We start from the raw sequence: 19,323 nt of genomic DNA, 5'->3' as shown, positions 1-19,323 counted from the left end.
TTATAGGAAAGGAAGAAAAAAGGAAATGGAAGAAATAAAAACTGATAAATTATAGTTATTGTGCCAAATTCAATTATCAACACATTTTTTTATTAGCATGTGAACTTGAAGTTACAAGACAGGCATCAATGTATGTGAAGATGATGGTATTAATTTAAAGACAAAGAAGAGAAACGGTATAGAAACTAAGAAGTGTGGAATGACATGCTGCTGTCATTGCTGAACAGGTGGGTTCTTTTCACGTTTTTGCCACCTGTTCATGCTTCAGGTCCTGATCATAAAGGTGTTCCTGGGTCAGACATTCAGCTACTATTCATGCATCATAAATTATTTCATATTTTATTTTCCTCTCATGTGCAGTTACCCATAGTGGAAGGAGTATTCATATTCCTAACAACACACAGATTGCATAAAATTCCTGCACTAAAAGCTTTGCATGTCTTTGTGCACATTATTAGTATAGAAAATCCTCATGCTTAGTTATTTTTATAATAACATTGCAATATCGCTATAGATACATTATTGTGTAGATAAAATTTTAGAGATATAAATTGATTGGGAGCTAATGTGAACAGGTTGTTTTAATATATCCTAGAACTGTATCATACTTTCAACTATGAAACACAGAGGAGGGAGCATTATAGTGTGGGTATGCTTTGCTCCCCTCAAGCCTGGACACAGTGTAGCCCATAAATGTAATTTATAAATACAGTTAAAATACAAACCAAAGGTAATGCACAGTACAACATTTCAATTTGAACTTAATTAGCATTAAATGAAGCAGAACAAAGTTAGCATGGTTCTCAAGCAAACTGCGTTTTACCACTAATCCTAATCTGACTAAAGGGCAGTTGTCACAGTTTCAAAGATTTTATTTAATTTTTTTTTATCCACACAAATTAATAACAGTTTGGTTTTTGTACCACAAATTAAATTAATTTGAACCCTTTAAAGCGCAATCCAAGAAAAAATGGGGAGAAAAGTCTTTTTAAAAATAAATAACACCTTTTTGTAAATTTACCATATATTACTGTGTGATGTGTCAAAATTGTTGTTGTGCATCATTGTTCTATTATTATTGCATCCAACTGGGGCAAGAAGTAGGACCCTTACTTATAAGCTATACATAGCTTCTAGGGAATCCAGTTTTACAAAAAACAAAAACACTAATAAATGTAAACAAATATTATTTTCTCTATATGTTGTCATTGTCAATAAATAAATAAAAAGAAGAAAGGTGTACAACAGGGTTTTGAGCCAAGTTTTTACTTGGTCGGGGCGGTTATTTTAGGCTTAGCCTCAGGCGCTCACCCCGTGCCCCACCTCAAGGCCCAATTGGTGATGTAAATATTGATGGAACATATAAGTAGACTTTTGTTGCTGGGATGCAGAATATTTCTTTCAAAAGTATTAAGGCATAAAAATGTACCAGTTTTCCAGGCTGCTTGTACCATCACAGATACCACCTGAGTGACAAAATATGAAGTACGCACCTTTTTGGGATCCCAACTACACCTTGATTTCTTAGTGTGCAGGAGTTTCAAGTCTCATATTTTGTGTTTGTAATGCCATGAGCTTGTTCATTTCTGACATCAAGTGGATTTGTGTTCAAACTGTTGGGTGCATGGTGGTGTGGTGGTTAGTACCGCAGCCTTACAGCAAAAAGGTCGCTGCTTTGAGCCTCGGCTGGGGAAGGTTAGAAGCTGCGGGACGGTGGCCTTTCTGTGTGGAGTTTGCATGCTCTCCCCGTGTATGCGTGGGTTCTCTCCGGGTCCTCCAGCGTCCTGCCACCGTCCAAAGACATGCATGTTAGGTTAATTGGTCGCTCTAAATTCTCCCCAGGAGTGAGTGCGTGTGTGAACGGTTGTTTGTCCCTATCTCTGTTGGCCCTGTGATGGACTGGTGACCTGTCCAGGTTGTACCCTGCCTCTCTCCTGCTAAAAAGGCTGGGATAGGCTCCAGCTTACCCGTGACCCGTAATGGATTAAGTGGTTCAGAAAATGAATGAATGAATTGTGTAACACAGCATCACTCTGGTTTAGTTGATTACCAATTTTCATATTCAGTGTTTAGAAAACAATGTGGATTTACATGTGTAACCTAAAATTTGCTATGCCTTACCTTATGAAATCTTCCTGTCTAATTATTTTGTTCCTGTGTATCTTCATCATAAAATTACCTGAAGTGGTTTGCACAGAACATATATAAGAAGATCTAATAGAGGTTCAGGTCCCTGCTGTTTATTTCCAGAATTAGCGTATGAATGGGTCTCATATGGTGAGAAGCACAAGTATGAGAGCTGGTGATAATAAGAAGGGAAGGATAAAAGTGTCAGACAAGTTCCCATTTACTTTCAGACAGCTTCTTTCCAGCCAGTCTGAAGCAGATGTGTCTCAGGTTTAAATGCAGACACATGTCACACTTCTTTGAACAGAGCAGGAACAGTTGGAAAAACAGGGGGCTGTGATGTTGTCACTGTCACTTGTGAAACCAGCTTTTGAGCTAATTTTAGTTTTGGGTCACTAAACGTTTTTGAATTGAGATTCAAACTAGAACTTTGTCCCACTCTGGGCCTTCTGACTTGTCGAAAACAGATTTTTCTGCCCTATCTTTTGGATGCAAACTCCCATTGAAAAAAAGCACGGGGACGGTACAGTGTTACACATGCATCAGCATATAACTGTATGTCCAAAAAGATCATTAAAATAAAAGGTAAAGATTAGGAAATCATTTTAACTCTGTATTTTACAGCGAAAATGACTGACATTATATTTTGTTTATACTAAAAGACAACTTTTATGTTATGTGATGTACTGAAAATTAAATATAGCAGCTGGTTACTAACTGGGCTGGAACAGAGTGTTGAGTATTTCAGACAAAACGATTGGGAGGGATTCACCTGTTCAGAGTGTAAAAGATTGTATGGGCAGATAGTTAAACATTTAGTCTGCGTTAGAAATCATGAGTGATAGTCGAGATGAAAGAGAAAATGGAGCATCCAGTTTTTATTAACATACAGTTTAAAAGATAAAATCTGGTCCTGAGGTACATTTGTGGATCACTTGGGTTACTTGGGTAAAAGGAAGAAAAAAAAAAAAAAAGAATAAGAATATGTCAACTGGACTAAACAAGCTGGACTAACAGACTAACTGCAAAGACAAGAATTAGCTAGTAGTCATGTATGCCAAGTCACCCGTCTTGAGAAAAAATCCTATTAGTTTAGTTGTCTGCATTGACTTTGATAACTGTTTTACAGAAACATTCACAGATCAATCACTCAGCGGTTCCCAAACTTTTTCTGCAGGCCCCCCTTTTCATCGACAAAAATAATGTCAAGCCCCCCCCAATCCCATTGTCACATGCACCCCAATGCTTACAAAGAAACGTACAAAGAAATGTGCCACAAAATAGTCTTTAGTTAATTGGCTGCTACTTCATTAATTATAGTTAAAACCGTGTCAGTGGCAGCCAGGGAACGATCACTTCCTCTGCTATAGTGTGAGGGAACTGCTAACTAAATGAGACAGATGCTGCTTTAGTAAAAGAACTCTGCTCTTTATGACAGTTGAGTCATTTATTTCTAAAGTTATCAACAGGTTTTGCTTTGTGTTCAGGATGAGAAGTCTGCAAGTAGCTTTGTAACTTGTTTGGCGTCATTCTGTCAGATGCTGATATTTTAAAACATATGACACACTGTGGTCTGTCTTCATTACCCACCTTTGACCATTTATTGACCATTACCTGGTTAAGCCTAGGGTAAGATATGCCAAATTTTTATTTTTTTCTTTATTTTTTTTAAATGTCTGTTGTTAATTCATCATCACTTAATAAATGTGTCCATGTTTTGCTAGCAGTGCAAAAACTACAAGTTTTATTTAGTCTAGCTGCACCCCCCTGTTAAAAACCTGCCCACCATCCAGTTAATCACTGCTTTAACGGAAGTTTTAAGAATACAATTACATGAACAACTTGTATCATCAATGGTACAATATCCTACTTAATTGTATTTAGGTATAATTAGTACTTTCACTGCTGCAATAAGAAAAAATGTTTTTGAATTGAAAAACAAAAACCAAAATAAAATATAAATATTTATTTATTTATTTTGTTTTTAATTATTATTATTATTATTATTATTATTGTTATTTATTTATTTTTTTTATACAAACTAGCCTCCGGCTAACAGATGAGTCTTGGTTTGGATAGGCTGGGTTATGAATGCCAGATGGTGTGCTTTCACATAAATGCAAATAACGCTGCCAATTGGTGGACGTTTATTCACCTTGAAAAGGAAAACATGGAAATCTGAGGAGCAGCGGCTTGTTGCCTCCCTGCTCCAGAAAGCTCAAGCTACATAGTGTTTCTCACAGGGAAACGGTTTATAGCATAATGGCAGCGTTCATATACAACAAAATGTGTTTCTTGTAACTTACTGTTTATTTTTCTACCACTTTTGGCTACTGTATTGAAAGTTTCTGTCTTTTTTTTTTTTGGCATGTAAATTTAGTAAATGGGACAGAGGGATTTAACAACAGTAAAACTTAATCCTGTTGGAGATGTAACTGAAAGGAGGGCAAGTGTTAAAATGAGCATTCTCATCTTTAGAAAACATTTTAAAATGACCAATTTATAGTAAATTGTTTTGCACTGTGAAGAGTCTCCAGTGGGAGAAGTCAGTGTGCATAAAGTCACAAATTAAACCAAAAAGATAATCAATAACAAAAAAAATCTTACTGTCTGTCCTTGTTTAACAATTGATGTCATAAAAAAATATTCACTGCATTTTTTAGAGGTGAAATTAGGAAAGTTTTCACAGCAATCACAATTAATAGAAATCATGTTTTTTGTAGTTGTTATTTATATCACAGGAGGAAGCTGACAGAAAACAACAGAAGACAACAAGGTGACTAGTATTACAACAGTAATTAGACAGTGTTAACTTTAACGTTATAACCTGTTCTTGTAAAAGAGCTTTCGTGAGCTTCAGAGAAAATGCGGTCAGACAGAGAAGCAGAACACTGGGCTCCACATCAGACCATGCGACCCAGGTTTGACTGCCAGGATAATCTGGAAAAGAAGGCCTGTGGACAGCTGCTGCTGCAGCCCCACGAGGGTCTCGTGTCTCATGGCCTGACTCGGTCTTCACCCGCCAACTTATATTTTTGTGTAACAGCCTCCTTAAATGGTAGAGGATGAAGTGGAAATTTGAAAGTTGAAAATTTTCTGGTTGAGCTAAAATGGATCTGCAGCTAATGTGATTGTCCATTTTTAATTACTCTGTTTCTTTTTAACTTATATCTTCTTTCCTCTGTATCATCCATTTGCACAGCAGGCAAAGCACATATGGAGGTCCAGGTCAAGATAACCAAACCTGATCTTTCTTGAACTGAGTTCTACCTACACTGCAGAGCACACACTCACATAGCATTTTAATACACCCCTGCCTACCCCAATGGATGAGCTGCCTTTACAACTGTGTTTGACTCACCAAGTTTTATAGAATGACTGGAAAATTTTTCCATGAGATGAGTTGGTAAAGGCAAAAAGGGGAATGTCTGGGGAGATGATAACACAGGAGAAAGAATCAGTTACTCATAATGTGTTTGCAGTAGTGATATGTCACACACGTGCATGTACTGAATGTATTTGTGTTCATTTGAATTATCACTAAACAAACATAAACATGTTCACAGGAAATGCTGGGAGTAGTCTTTGGATTGCTTTGTGTTGCAGTGACCAAGGTGGACTAGACAAAGAGTTCATTTATCACACAGCAATTACTAAATGGATATATTATAGCAGGGAGGAGAAGATGAACGCTTAGTCGAAGCCAATAAGGTGACACTGCAGTGGGGCGTGTCACGGCCTTGTACAGTCCGACAAAAGGACAAACATCAGTCACTGCACAGAGTCCTGTAAAGATCAGAGGCTAAAGTGAACCCCATAATTTCATCCCTCATTACCCCTTTTAAATGTAAATTTTATTTCAAGTGAGACCAATTTGCTGGAGTACATCTTTTTAAATTATTGAGCTGCCTTTACTTATTTCCCATACCCGGTTAGAAGTTATCTTTTTCAGTACAAAATGGCATTAACATTTAATGTTTATTTTGGTTTGTAAGTATTTTTTAATTATTACCCAGACGATGTCTGATTTAAGTTGATCATCTGTAATTTATAAACTGTATTACATAGACCTAGACCTTCCCAGCTACTTTTTTGTTTCCCTCCTTCCAGGGACTCCCTTGTTCTGCTGGGGCTAACTTCAATGGGCAGTGACAGTGAGATGGGGAGAGGTGTGATCTGAATCCAAGTGGTATTTTATTTGACTTCTGTGCTCATCATGGATTGTCTATGGATTGGCTGGCGGGGAAGGAACTTAAACTGGTACGCAAGGTTGAGTGGTTCCAGGTAGATATAGTTAAACTCAACTCAACTCAGGCTTGAGCTTTGAAACCAGTGTCTTTAAGAAGGGCTGGCCCCTTTTCCATTGTAGAGTTGCTCCCCGTGAAAGGTGCCATGTTGGTGTGGGCATACTCATTACCCCCATATTGGTCCTGGGGTCCACCCTGGTGGACCAGAGGGCAGCCTTGCTCCACATTTGGGTGGGGGGACGGGTCCTGACTGTCGTTTGTGCCTGTTTACTGAACAGCAGTTCAGTGTATCCATACTTTTTGGAGTCCTTGGACGGAGTATTGGAGAGCACTCCTTTCAGGGACTCCCTCATTCTGCTCAAGGACTTCAAAACCTGGAGAGGCATGATTGGGAGGAATTGCCCCCCTGATCTGAATTTGAGTGGTGTTTTGTTACTGGACTTCTTTGCTTGTCACTTATAATTTGGCAGTGATAATGTGGAGAGTTTGCAAAGACAGTGGCCGACCACTACAGAACTTCCTAAAGAGGCCCCACCTCTCAGTCTTGCCGTGAGTAGCAATGCATCTTATGTAAACAAACAGGAGAGAGCAGGTTTATAAAAATTTAAAGTTGTCTATCTGGCAGTGACAAAAGAAAGATGAAAACAGGAAGAGTACAGAAGAGGGCAAGACAGATGCATGTAGTGCAGATAATCCTGAAGCTAATTTAGCTCATAGCAGCTAAGCCTGTCCTCCTGATAGCTACCTAGGTGTCAGGAGGCTGAAAATAAAAACACATAACTGGAAATTAAGTAATTAAAGTTGTCTAGTTGAGTTACATGTAAAGCTAAGAATGTTAAATTATAGAATTCGTAGGCAAGAAATCTGATTTGTACTACTAAAGTACATAGATGAAAGTTATTGTATGTAAGTGGCGTTTATATTTTATTTTCCAGTCGGCTTTATGCTTTTGAAAACTAAGTATGTGTGTGTTGTATTAGCTGTAAATGTAATCCTAAAGGGTCACAATGCAGTTTTCAGCACATAGTTTAATCTTTTGTATTGGAGCTACATTAAATCATATTTTCCTGTTTAAATAAATGAAAATGATAAATAATTGTGCAAAAGTCAGAAGAAGCCGTCAAAGAACATTTAGAAGTTGCAGTTAAAGAGTTTAATGCTGTAACAATAAAGCCTTTAAAGATAAAATTAGTACAATATTTTAATAAAAGGGTAATGAACACTGGTTGAAAGGGCCCCTTGTGAAATTCTGCTTGACCCAAGAATCGTCTTAGGTCACGGCTTGTCCATAATGAACACCATGTTCAAGCATGAGGGTGTCCACATGTGCACTAGGTACCAGGACACTCTAGGCTGCAGTTCCATGATTTCCTTTGTTGTTGTATCGTCGTACTTGAGGCCGCATGTCTTAAAGACTCGGGTGAAATGAGGAGCGGAGCTATTAACAGATCACCACCTGGTGGTGAGTTGGCTCAGAGGATGGGTGAGGATGCCGGACGGGCCTGGCAGACCCAAACATGTTGTGATGGTCTGCTGGGAATATCTTTAACTTCCACCTCCAGAAGAGCTTCCGGTGAGGCGGGAGACATTGAGTCCTAGTGGGCTGCATTCTGCATCTCTATCTGTGGAGGCAGCCAACCAGAGATGCAGCCGTAAAGTTGTCGGAGCCTGTTGGTTCAGTTTGAGCATCAAAACATTATCTTAAAATTAGAAGTTAAGTTAAGATTACAACATAGTGTCAAAAAACACCAATGTGTGTTAGCCTCAGATTTCCCATATAGTATGCTAGGTCTTGGAGCTTTTTCATTTCATACATATTTCATGTCACTTTCTAGCTATTATATTCTTCTGCTTCTTTTCTTACTTCTTATTTGCATAGCACGTTAATTTTAGCAGGGAAGTAAATCAATCAGAAAGATGTACTGACTGATTTGCATAGTTTTGCTGCTCTGGCAACAACATTTGGTGAGTATTGACAGGCTAAGAGCCAAAATATATCACAGACATGTTGCGTCAATGCTGATATGAATAAGGGGCTGCATTTTTATTTTTTTATTTTTTATTGATTTATTTTTTTGTATGGTTTTCCATAAGGGGTTCATTGTTGTTATTCTCTTTTGCATGATTTAATCAAATAAAGCAGCGGAGGGAGGCTCTGGGTGAAGTGGTCAGCCCTACTTTGAATTGGTCTACCCATGTTGCTCCACTTTGAGAGGTCCCCAGTCATCTTTGTGATGTGAGCAGTGTGTTAATCTCTCTCGCTCTCTCTTTCCTGGCTGCGAGGAGTACAGCTGAGCTTTGGAAATAGATCACATCAGAGGGGACGGTTGGCTCCCGATGATGGGCATGATGTTTGTTTCATACATGCATGATGAGCAGCTCAGCTCTCGGCAGGGACCACCAGTTATGGCATAACGCCACTGCTAGTGGTCAATGTGTTGCCTAGTCTAGGCTCCCCTGGGGAGAAAACACATGCTGTGCTTCTTACTTTTCTCTTTAATACAACAGTGTGCACGTGTGTTTAATGGTGTGAGAGACAAGCATTGAACTCACACAGAGTAATGAAACTTCAGAAAGCAGAAGATAGCGAATTGTACTTGTTACACGATTCTGTTGATGTTTCATAGTTTAAGTATGTAATTACCTGTTTATGCATACACTCAGCTACCCTAAGAAAACCTATACCATTTTATGTAGTTTAATGCAACAGTTCTGACTCAAAGTTTAGTTTTGCTGACAGAAAGGTAATCATTGTACTTTCTAATTATTATTATTATTATTATTATTATTATTATTATTATTATTATTATTATTATTATTATCATCATTTCTAATTATCTGTTAACAATAATTCTGTGTTATGGACCTATTGTATTTAGGGGATATTTGGCAGCCTTTAGGCAGAATTTCATAATCTCTTATGATTAATAGCAACATACCTGGGGGAGACACACAGAACAGGATTTCGTGCATGTAATGAAATATTAAAGTGTAATCTGAGCGACACCTAATATCATAACTCATGGTGCAGATGGTAGCAAATACTCAGGGTCAGCTCAGTGTGAGGACCCTGCCCCACATGGGAGTGAGGAGGAGGGATTAGTTTTTATCATTTTTTTAATATCTCAAGCATAGCTTGTAATGCATTAATTCAGACAAGCATAGAATTTATTGGAAAACTGAGGCAGGATGAGCAGGTAAAAAAAAACACAATGAAACACAGCTAGATTATTGACCCTTTCGGTAAGCCTCAGTCAGCACCGAAGCGAGGCAAATACACAATCTTAATAAATAAAAGATTGTTTGTAAATCCACTAGACATCAAATCTCACAGATCTGATGTTGTGACTTATAAGAAAACATGTAATGACAGAGTCTTGTTTCCATTCCCTTTAGTCCATGCAGGATTCCAGGAGCTACATGGGATGCATTATTCAGCAAGACAATATGCTTGCACGTGTTGTTTTTACAGTTTGTTTTTGGTAGAGGGTTTTCCAAGTCAAAACATTTTTTTCAATAAATTGTTTCCTGAATTCGGACTTAATGGAGAGTAGTGATCCAAGCTCTCTGCACAACCATTTGGTCACAGATGCCTTGCACATCTCTCAGTCTGTTTTTCTGTGTTTTTCTGGCTGGCTTTCATCTTACACCTCTCTCACCTGCCACCTGTCTGTCAAAACCTTTACAATCGAGCTTCTATCTTTCACTTTGTTACCCCATTTCTCCTCTTGCAAGCTTTCCACTGAGTCTGGTAATTTCCAGCTCACATTTACTTTGCCAGTGTATGTGATTAAAATGTAGCCCCAGAAGAAAGAAAATATAGCATTCTTAATAGTTTGTGCTGTGAAGACAAGACTTTATTTTATTTTATTCCGCTGGTGGTTTCTGGCTTTAGTCACCATGTTTCTCTCTGGGTGTTTTTGAATGAAGACATGCAGTTCTTGCTGCTGAATTATATAAAATCTCTGCTTGGTTTTTAGTTAATTAGTCCAAGCAGCAAAGAAACAGGGGGGGTGAGAAGATTGATGGCAAAGGGGAAGAAATGGTGTGTTTGGAGGCAGTGAGGGTAGACTTTCCCTCCTTTAACTTGGTCCAAGTTGGCCCAAAGGAGGCTGCTGGGGAGGGACTCTAGGTCAGGGCTATGGAAGGAGTGGAGAGGAGAGCACAGCAAACTTAAGGTTGTGTGGGCAGACAGCAAGATCAGAAAATCACCCTAGCTGCCCTCACATTGACAAATTTCATTATGCATCTCATGCATGGCTAAACTGTCAGCGTGACTTAGAGACTCTTCAAGTGCATTTTACTACTTGCACTTGGCATTACATTTTATGTTTTTATTGATGACAGCTCAATGTTTATTGGTTGTAGCTATCATTAATAGCTTATTCATTTGTAATTTGCCTACATGTTCCATCCTTCATGTTTATATTTTGCTCAGGGAGTGTTTCAGATTCGGAGTACATGCATTGGACATAGTATTTTCCTATGAAAACAATAAGTCAGACAGTCGTGGACATTATGGATCAAAAGAGCCAATGTTTCAAACCACCACGGCAACTTGTGAAACTTTAACAAAATGTTATTTGTTCACTCTTGTCTATTTTCTTGCTGTATATATGAAAGTAACTACACAATAGTAAAATAATGGTAAAACAATCATACAGTAGTCATGAAAAGAGTTATTACCTGTACCAACAGGTAAAAAGTCCAAATTTTGGTGACTGTACCTGACAGTAAGAAGTGGTAGTTTATTTACTCACAGTCATAAATGACTTTTTTCCACTGGATTTGCTTTCATATACTAATACACTTCAGCTTAACTTGCCATTTGTTATCTTACTTTTAAACATTTAAGTTATCTGTGATGATATTACCAGGTTCTCCAAACCCTCCTACAACATCTGCCAAATAATATAATTCCTGTCCCAGCTGCAAACATCACAAAAGCAGCCGAAAAATGAAAGAAACCTTCTGGTTAAATAGGTTAGTTTAAAAGTATTATTTTCAGCCTAAAAAGCAGAACTTGTACTTCAGCATTATTACAGTTATTTTCCTTCCAATCTTAATAGAGATCTGTATTGACATTTTTTGACATTTTGAAGTACATCATCTCATTTGAAGTTAAGGAGAAAAAAATTACAATGCTGTGTTGGAATCTTTAAGAAAATGTAAAAAACATGTCTGAAAAAATTTTAAAAAATTTGTTTTATGCTCATTTTGCATTTTATCTTAAGATTGGATTGTACGTAAAGTAGATCTGGTATATTGTGCGATAAGAATAAACTAAGCAGACATGTCCATGCAACAAACAACAACAACAGCAAATTACCACATTCTTCCACAAAGAGCCTCTCAAACAACCTCACATCACATTAACCCCACTGGCCCCTTGCACAGTGAAGGATAAGCAAATTATAACATAGTTGTAAAGGTTTTCTGTGTAGCTGTTTTTTATCACCAGCTAAAAATGATTTTGGTTGTGCTGCTTAGAATCATGTCTGGAGAGATCATTTACAGACTGACAGGAGCAGCTCTTTATAGGTATGTAACTGGCTTTTCAAAAGTGAGAACTAGGGGATATTTTCATTTATATTTTGAATTAACACAGTTTGATTGGTGATGTCTAAAATATATGTTTTTTTTTCCTGGAGAATTGGACTATGGACATGTGGAATTATTTCACATGCCTCGAATCTTACCTTCTTATTTCTTCACTATGTGACTGTAATGAAAGATATCATGATTTTTTAAGCTGTGTAGTTATAAATGGACTGTAAAACCCTTTTACATAGAATCCTGTCTGTCTTTGGACCATTAAAAGGGCTTATTATATCAGGTTGCATGAGGTACATGGGTGCATTGGTCAGTTCAAGTACATTTTCTCTTTATGTTGTTCTAAAAAGCAACATTTTTGAGGTCAGGGTGGTTGTGTGGCATTGGACTCAACAATCAGTATCCCTCCCTGGAGCAGGGACATAATCAGCAAACTCGTACAGCCTATTCAAATCCCTCTTGCAAGAAATAGTTCAGTTCTCTTTAAATGTCACTGATAAATCTCTGGTCCACACTCACACTGTTTTCAAGATCATGTATAAAATGTCGCTAGGATGCTGACAAATGATATGTCAATAACTGAAATTGGAAAACAGGGAAAAAGAAATTGCACTTCTCTTCAAATCTATTATTCGACACAAGAACTAGCTGGTCATTAACATATAGAAGCTAAACACTTTTAATTTACTATCAGACCACAAACACTATGTTGTGAGATTCCTGGTCAAATAACTACAAACACAATCAGTTTCCTGGAGGCTCAGTTCACTCTGCTCAGCAGATGTCACCCTCCCCTCAGCAAATACTTGGACCAGACCCCAACCTGCATGTAGCAACATGACCAGTCAGTGACAGTGACATAATGTGGCACCTAGAGAACCAGACAGACAGAGAATAAGGAGTAAAAGGTGATAGATAGGGAGAGAAATGGAGAAACACATATGTTCCACCAGCGAGAGGCTGGACATTTTTCTGTATTGGGTCGTGTTTCAGTGTGTTCAGCTCAGGAGAGTGTGAACAATGTAATGTGACTTATAGAAGGAGGGCAACAGCAGAACAGTACGATCCCTGAAGGACCAGCCTGGAGTCTGCTGATCATGCTCCTCTTTGTGCACAGAGAAGCTGCCAACATGAACAAACTTTATGGTCCAAGTTGAAATGGCAGACTGCATGACGTTCCTTACACTACAGTTTGGGATGAAGTGCAGAGAATGCTTAAATAAACGGAGTTAGCTCGATCCAGTTAACCCATCCTGGATTTATGTAGGTTTTTAGTAGAGCTTTTTTTTTTTTTTTTTTAAACACACCATCTTATTTTGTTCAGTTCAGGTAACTTTTTTTTTGCATAGCACCATTTCACAGCTGAAATCATCTAGCTACTGACCTCCATCAAGGATTTAATGTGAAAAATAGACCAAAAAAATTTCCATATACAGGGTAAATTGTCAAAAAGAACAACCAAGTTATTAATTCAAGGAGTAAGACAGGACCTGCAAAGAAATAAAAAAGTAGAGCCTCTCTTTTTATATATATAATGATAAATACACATGAAAAAAGAAACAACTTTAACTGCATCTCATAGCTTTGTACCTGAAAAATCTAACTCAGTACAATCATGTCAAGTGTTATACTTGTGATCAAGCAGCCAACCACTGATGGAACATGGGCTTCTTGTGTTTGTGTACACGCTCACTGCACTGGCTTCCAATCAAATTCAGGATTCAGTTCAAAATCCTCCTTCTCATCTATAAGCCTGTGGAAAATCTGGCTCCAGGGCACATCAGTGAACTTTCAACTCCTCATGTTCCTTTCTCTGGACTGGGAATACAAGGGGACATGTGTGTTTATTGTATTATTTTTTTATTATTTCTTTACTTGTTTTCTCTTAATAAATCTTATTTTGCCTTATTTATTTCTTTACTTACTTAAATACCTGTGTTCCTCTGTAATTATCCTTGTCCACATTAGCATGGGAGCTTTTACAAACAATCTTTTTTTGAGGTATCCTGGGTGATGGAAAAGTTGAAAGCTTGCCCAATTTAGCAGACAAGGAGAAATAACGCATGAGACTTGTCAAGGCAAGTGGCAGTAAGGTAAGTAGTGTATGTACCACTTGTTCCACTTGTGCCCTCCATATTTATATAATCCAAATATTTGCATTTCCACATTTTTTTTTTTTTTTTTTTGTAAATAATGTATAGATAAGATTTATATGAGTATAAATGAAAGAAAACTACCTGCATAGTTGTGCTTAATTTTACCCTTTGTCTCTAGTCACCTTTGTTGCTACCTCCTCTACTCTTGAGGTTATAACAACTCTTTTTGTTTTTTAGGTATTCATTTCCTTTATATTTTTCTCTGTCACTCTGTGTGGTGGGATATTTTTGTGCAGTCTAGATAAGGAGGCCAGGGTGATCTCACATCTTGCAACATCAGGCAGCAGAGTATTGAGAGGGCAGCTTTGTGTCCCTATGGCTTGCTGAGCCACATAAATCAAACACATGCACACAGAAGGACAGAAAGAAAGAGATTAAAAAGATATCTGTGAGAGATTGACTACTCTGTTACCTTGTAAAATAAAATGGCCAAAAAACATACTACCATATATATATATATATATATATATATATATATATGAACCTGTGCATGAATCTAGTATCAAAAGTGCCCGTGTGAGACCTTGAATGAGTAAAGCCCGACTGGAGGTGCGACGCCCGTGGAGAATTTATGTCATAGCCGAACATCATTCTTGTGATCGACTTGAGGGCTTAACCTTAAAGTAATATCAAAAATGACGTGTCCACAAATTTTCCTCCAGTGTAATTGTGTGCCTCAAGGTTTATCACATCTAACAGAATCTCATCAAGCAAAGCAATTTCTGTTTAACCGGATGTGCTTTATGTGGAGATTGCCACATCCACTAAATCGAGATTAAAATGAGATTTACAAATGAACGTTGCTGATAAATGTTTTATAATTTTTAATCCACAAGGTCAGTTCTTCTTGTGAGCCCCTCCCATACCACCCATCTCATTATTAATATTTTTTAGTTTTTACATTTTTATACCAGAAACACAGCTATATCTAATCATTATCTTTCACAGGGATTACATTACAAAAGGCTTAACTGCTTAATGTGTTTTTTTTTTATAGCAATATGACTTGTAAGTCGTGTTGTTACCAGTTAGCTGCTGCACCCAAACATCTTTTGTGTCTTTGTGCACATTGCCTCCACAAGGATTTCTGTTTTGGCAAGAATTGATTTTCGTCTGATAACAAATGTTCTTTGTTAAGATATCAAGGTACCCTCCTATTTTCATTTACTACATCTGATGTAGCAAAGATTAGATTCTGTTGCCAAATGATTTATTAATGATTTCATTCTTGTTCTTCGCTGAGATATCATACCCTACTGTGTCCTTTCCATCCACATTTCCTGTGTTGTAGAGATTTCATTCTATTGGCAAATCATTTCATACTTCATACGTCTAATAGATCAGGTTGAATTTAATGTCATCTCTTTTTTTCTGTAAGTTCGTCCGACAGTGAAGTTATGTTGTGTTTGTTACTCATATTTATTATGTTTTTTCGTGCTTATGCATTTCTTCTTTAGGTGTCATTAACAAATATTTAAATTAATTCTGTGTTTTAAGTTTTGTTCACTGCGTAGACATGTTTTATAAAGCTGCTGTCAGGTGCAAACCTCCTATGTCCAAAACTGTTATTTTTCAAAAAGTGAATAAAACTGTATGGTTTTTGTAATAATGGACATAATGTCATCAAACTTGGTATTGTGTTTTACATCATATATCTTTGGTTAAATATTTGTAAAACTACAGACAGACATAAAGGGTGACCAATAGTACTGATTTATGCAGGAAAAAGAAAATCACGAATTTTGGACATAGGGGTTTTTTGCCTGACAGCAATGATAAGGGAATTATTTTTTTCACAGATTTGCTCTACATGGTGTTGTCATCCAAATTATTTCAGCCATGAAAGCAGCTTCCAATAGAAATCCTGTGATTTGCTTTAACAGTTCAAGAAGAGTATTACCAATAATATTAACAATAATTACTATAGTTTGATATTTGTTTTAAAAACATTGAGGATCATGATATGTTTGCAGGAATCATATTTTCTTTTAAATAAAAAGGCTTGTTCAATTAAAACTACATTTATCCATCAAATATACCTGCTTATTCCAATGCAGGGGGCTGGAGCCTTTCCCAGCAGATACAAGGCGAGAGGTAGGGTACACCCTGGACTGGGTACCAGTCCATTGCAGGGCCACCACAATGAAACAAACAATCATTCATGTTCACACACACTCCTAGAGAGAATTTACCATTAATCAACCTAACAAGCATGTATTCGGATGGTGGGAAGAAGCGGGAGACAACCCACGCATGCATGTAATAGTGTACTTACTTTAATTCAAGATAATTCACACTCTTTAGTGTTCTCCTTTTCACCCACAAGGATAGGGATCCTCAATCTGATCTAAACCCTGCAGAACACGGGCCCTTGAGGACCAGGATTGAGGATCCCTTCAGGATGTTCCAGTGAGGATGTGTGCATCTTTAAAAAAAAAACACAGACAAATGCATTAATAATTACATAATTCATCAGTAATAATTATCCCAACGTAATTTAATTTCACCTGCACAGTTGGAGCTTTTACCCCTCATTTTAAGCAGAGGACTTTACAGTTTGAATCTGGCTTGGAAGCTTTGTCACATCTTCCTTTGCCTTTTCTGTTGTTGTTTCTGGTCTACTGTTAAAGCTTAAATGACAAAGAAAAACTCTTTTGGATTTTATTTTCATGCTGCAGCCATATCAACTTTATCATGTTTGGGTTAGATGAATTACCTCAATGTCCAATATCTCAAAACCTAAATAACATGGCATCTTTATCTTCAGTTTAGAAGGAAATATCATAAGCTATTGCAGTCTGATGCAAGAGAGTTGCCACAAAGGGTGCAACAAACCAAACACACACATGGATATCTACAATATCCATCCATGGCTCTCTCTTTTACAGGCTCGGTGCAGTAAGGGCAAATCCAATTGCCAGAAGTTAGTGTTTGCTTTGCTGAAAGCTTCAAAGTGCAAGACGCATAATGTCATTACTGATTCAGTCGGCAGAGGGGGTTGTCAGGAAGGATGGGGGAAGGAGGAGGAAGAAGAGGGTGTGCAAAGAAAAAAAACCTCAGCTAAAATTAAAAAAAGCCACAAAATGAAATAAAGATGAGTGCTCCACTGAGCCACAGACTGAATATAAAAGACAATCCTGTGAAATATACATGGCCAGCAGGAGGGCTGAGTAGAATGCTAAGCTCTGAGCTCTACCTGAAACCCCCAATGTGGGCCCTGATCCAGAGCCTGTTGATCACCTCAGAACATTTAGGGATCATGCCAGGAGCTGTGATCTGTCCAATGGAGATGTTTTCTCATCATACAGGCAACAAGAGACAGGAAGACATGGAAGGGAAGAGGCCATCTCCCATATTTAATAAGATTTGATGTTATTTTTCCCTGTTTGTAATGCTTTTATTATTACAGATCGGCTTAGCGGGTGAAAGGTATTGATTGTGAGCCAGAGCATCAACTGGGACTAAAAGAAGCAGAGATGGGAGGTGTGGGCTGTTAATGGCAGGTGATTTGTATTTGTTTCGTTTTGTTTTTTATTTTGTTTTTTAAACATGTTTCCTTGTTTTTCACTGCTTTACCTAAACTAGAAAAGTGCATCTGTGTATTTGAATAAATCAAAGCAGTCATACGTAACTCACTGAAAATCTGCCCTTTAGAAGAGTTTGTCTAACAAGATCTGTCATGTAGACAATCTAACAGTAGGAGTAGGTGTGTGGAGCATGTAATAACAGAACCAGTGAAAAACACATCTATCTAAAAGAGGCAGTCTGGTAGAGGAAGTGGAAAATGAGAAGATTATTCTTTTGTTTTAGTTGGTTTATTTAAATAACAAAAAAAGATGCTGTATCCTGAATTGACTTGGTGGAACAGATGTTTATATTGTAAATGTGCTCAGCTGAGAAATGTCTTTTGTCTTTCTTGTGTTCAACACCGTATCACTTAAGTGAAATATTCATTTTCATGTTTCCATCAGACCCTGAAAAAAAAAGAAAGTGAGAAATTGTTTTTGTGTTCCTATTGGAAGCCTTGCAGTGGGGAAATGGGACTAATGATTCTTCCTAACCTTAATACCTAGCAGTCAAGGTCAGCCCTGCTCTGATGTATTGTGGGCAAGGTGTCCTGGCTGCTGAGGAGCACTGCTGGATTGAGTCTGTGGCTGTTGTTGTTTTCTTTGACTTTGCCCCAGAATTTATCACTGTTCTTCTTGAAGGAATGCAAGAAGATACAATCACAGAACAAGTTATTCATCCAGCAGATTAGTTCTGAGAGAACAAGCAGCTCTTTTTCTGCAAGTTATACACCCGACATGTCACTGTTTCCTCAAGTTATGCATTTAATATTTTAATACTAATGCTAGTGGAAGACTAGAGCAGGTCTTGGAGATTGCCCAAGTTTAGCAAAACCCAGCTGGGCAAAGTTTTTTATTTTCTTGGTGGTGGACAAATAAACTAAAATAAGGCAAAGAAAACTTGGTTTTTTTGCTTAGGAATTGTGGAGAAAAGATACAATAGTTTTAAGGAGGCAGATTCACAATAACCTTAATAATATTGGGCCTCATTCCTCAACTGCTCTTTTGAAAAAAAAAAAAGAATTGTTTTGAAATCCTACTTACAAGCTTTTTACAAGGATTGTGGCATTCACCAAAATCTTTGTATCTTGGATTTGTTCTCAGTTAAAATAAAGTTTTACGAACCCTCAGGAGTACTCTTACGAACATCTGAGAGCCAACATGTTTGAACAGTCAGCTTTTGTGTTGTTTTCTGTTGCTCAGTTCATTAAAATACAATGATAAAACTACTCTTAACGTTTTTTTTTTTTTTTAGTATTTCAAATAACTTTTGGTAAATAATAAAGTATTTTTTTTTTATTTTAAAATAGATAGCAAGCTTTGCAGATTGTGTCTGAACGTAACAATTTCCCTCTGAAGAAAATTAAACTATTTTTCATCCATTTTGTTCATTCAAGAACAAGAGGCGGATTTAATTCTATTGCTGGTCTAAGCGAACCGCATCTTAAAATGATGCCACAGCAGGTGGAAATTTGCCATTAAGCCATCTTTGTATTATTTAAAACTCATCATGTGATTGTTTATAACTGAGTTATGACTTGAAAAATTAGGAAAATCAGGCTTCATTGCACATCTTTATTATTATGATTTGTTTTCATAAATGCTTTTGGCGTTATGTTTGCTATTTTTCCTCGACTGTTGATCCTCTGTCTTGTAGTGCCCCTTGTGGTTGAA

The 19,323-nt window shown here is 37.4% G+C and overlaps 1 protein-coding gene across 3 annotated transcripts in view; it reads left to right on the top strand.

The window, feature by feature from the left end:
• LOC121635491 (neurexophilin-4) overlaps positions 1 to 19,323 on the top strand; it is a 45,974-nt gene that overhangs the window by 3,961 nt on the left and 22,690 nt on the right. Inside the window, exon 1 of one of the 3 annotated variants that reach the window (XM_041978692.1) lies at positions 17,509 to 17,586. The exons of the other annotated variants lie outside the window; for them this stretch is intronic. The gene's annotated coding sequence lies outside the window, so the exon portion shown is untranslated. Of the gene's footprint in view, positions 1 to 17,508; positions 17,587 to 19,323 lie in introns of those variants that run through there. 3 annotated transcript variants of the gene reach the window in all.

This window comes from Melanotaenia boesemani, chromosome 3 (genome assembly GCF_017639745.1).
Source record: "Melanotaenia boesemani isolate fMelBoe1 chromosome 3, fMelBoe1.pri, whole genome shotgun sequence".
NCBI lineage: Eukaryota > Metazoa > Chordata > Actinopteri > Atheriniformes > Melanotaeniidae > Melanotaenia > Melanotaenia boesemani.
The sequence above is the reverse complement of the archived record's forward strand: the minus strand, read 5'-3'. Positions and strand labels throughout refer to the sequence as shown.